A 2686-nucleotide genomic window follows, 5' to 3' on the forward strand; every position below is an offset into this window, starting at 1 on the left:
ACCGCCTTTCACAAAACCCTGTGCCAGACATACCCCAATAACAACAAGAGGGGCATTAGCAGAGGCAGGCAGATCTCAGTGCTGGTAGAGAAAGACACAGACAGTGTGATGCTCACTTTTAATGTATACCACAACGGGACCATCATGGTGCAGGGCAGCGAGAGCAGCCTGGACCAATTAGCTCTCGGCTTCCACACCTCAAAGCAGCAGACTGAGGTAGAGAAACAAGAGCCAGAGCCGGCCACCCTGCAGTCTGCCCCCAGCCACACGGAGCCAGACAGTGCCCCATCTCCCACAGACTGCCCCCCTGTCTCCCCAAAACTCTCCAGCAACATTAAAACACTAAAGGAATGCCTATCAGTGCTGGAGCTGGAGTTTGCGGAGTTCAGGGAACAGACCTTGAGCACCCTGGCCCAGACCTCCTTGTGCAATCAGCTCCGGGATGAGATGCACAGACTAAAGATGCAGCACAAGGCTGAGATCCATGAGCTGAGAGCAGCAGTGAGAGACCTGGAGGAGCAGAGCCAAACCCTGAGGACGGAGCTGCGCAGAGCGAGGGAGGAGCTGACCAGGACACCCCAGCACAGCTAGCTGAGGAGCCTGCAGAGCCAGCTGGAGGAGCTAAGAGAGGAGCTACACATCACTGGAGCACAGAGACTGCACTGCACTGACCCCACAACACCTCCAACCCCTGACGCACCCACTGATCCACCCACACTCCCCACCACTCCTGACACACCCACTATCACCAGACCTGCCACTAATACACAACCCCCTGAAACGCCACTCCCCCAAAACACACCCGCTGCCCCCACCACTCCCGACGCAAACCCGGAGTGGCAGGTCAACGCAGAGGTGGTCATTCTGAGCGAATCCAATGGGAAGTTCCTGGTTGAGAGGCGCCTCTTCCCTGGGCGAAAAGTGAAAAAGCTTTGGTGCTCCACAGCACAGAGAGCCCTGGAGCTGCTCTCCAAGAGGAGGCTTTGCCAAGTCAAACACATCCTCATCCACACCGGCACTAACGACCTGAGTGCCCGCAGGGGCGATGTGGCCTCAGCCCTGAGACAGGTAGCAACGAAAGCCACAGAGGAATTCCCAACTGCCAAAATTTCCATCTCCACACTGCTGCCCCGCACAGACGTGCCCCTGCACATCATCCAGGCCATCAACGCAGAAGTGTCCCGAAGATGTGCCCTCCTCCCCAACGTCCACCTGGCACACCACTGAGACATCCAGCCACATCACCTGTATGACCACGTCCACCTCAACAAGACGGGTGTGAGGATCATCTCAAAGGTCCTCAAGGACACAACCCTGGGCCGAAACCCCACACACCCCCACCTCGAGACCAGGAGCAAACCCCCCAGCCCCCGGCCACATCCCCAGCCACCGGCTCCACCCCAGCCCCAGCCCCTGAGACCCCGCGGCCCCATTCCCCACCCCCCCATCCCCAGAGGGCCCGTCCAGCACAGCAGAGCGGACAGCCGGGGACCAGCACAGCCACACAGCCACGCAGCAGCGGCTTCCAGAGCCTGGAGGCCCGATGCTGCCCAGCTGGCCCAGATAAGGCAACTCCTCAGTGTCATCTGTACCACACTGCTGAGTTAACTGAGCCTCAACACACATATATATGGTTGTGGAGATGGAGAGTAAGAAAAAATGTGATTTAATTATTCTGATATTTTGATGCAAAGATAAAATCTTTGTGTGATTATTATGTATATCCATATATAATTATTAATAGTAATATAATATCAGTTGTAGACCACAAATTAAACTTTCTTATGTAGAAGAGACAAGTATAATAAAATATATTAACATGTCCTTTAAAATAAGCAGTTGGAATATGCAGGGTTTACGCTCCTCAACTTTTGGAATGAAGAGCACAGGCCCTGAACTGATCAACACTGTAAATAGTTCAGATGTTTTCATTCTTGTAGAGACTTGGTGCTGTGCAGATATGTCTATACACTGGATGGATACAATGGATACAGGGAGCTGATTGTGCCCTCCTATAAAAAACCCAAAGTCAGGTGTGGCAGGGCCTCGTGGGGGATTATCGTGTGGTACAGGGAGGAGCTCCGAGCAGCCCTATGCCCAGTACAGAGAGGAGACACACACCTGTGGATGAAAATCAGAAAAGACACCCTACAAAATAACACAGATATATACCTATGTGCAATTTATATGCCACCCGCAGACTCCCCCTACTATAATGAGGAAGGCTTTCATGAGCTTCAAAACGAAATCTGCCACTTCCAGACCCTGGGCTCTGTACTGCTGTGTGGCGATCTCAATGCCAGGACTGGCAGAGAGATGGACTACATCAATACAGAGGGGAACACACACCTGTTCGGAGACTCCCCGCTGTGCCACACACACACCTCCACACTGACACAGCCACGACAGCGTGGTAAACAAGAGCAGGAAGCAGGTAGTGCGCCTATGTAAAAGCCTGGGTCTATATATCATCAATGGCAGGACCAGGGGGTACTCTCTGGGGAGATTCACATACTGCTCGGCTCTGGGCAGCAGTGTGGTGGACTACGCCATAACTGACCTGGACCCACAAGCCAACAATGCGTTTATAGTCAGACAACAATCTCCACTATCAGACCACAGCCAAATAACACTTTACCTAAAAAGATCAGCGCAGCCACAAGTCAGAGCCAAACTTCCCACAAAA

Source organism: Amia ocellicauda, unplaced genomic scaffold (assembly GCF_036373705.1).
Source record: "Amia ocellicauda isolate fAmiCal2 unplaced genomic scaffold, fAmiCal2.hap1 HAP1_SCAFFOLD_29, whole genome shotgun sequence".
In the NCBI taxonomy this organism is placed as follows: Eukaryota; Metazoa; Chordata; class Actinopteri; order Amiiformes; family Amiidae; genus Amia; species Amia ocellicauda.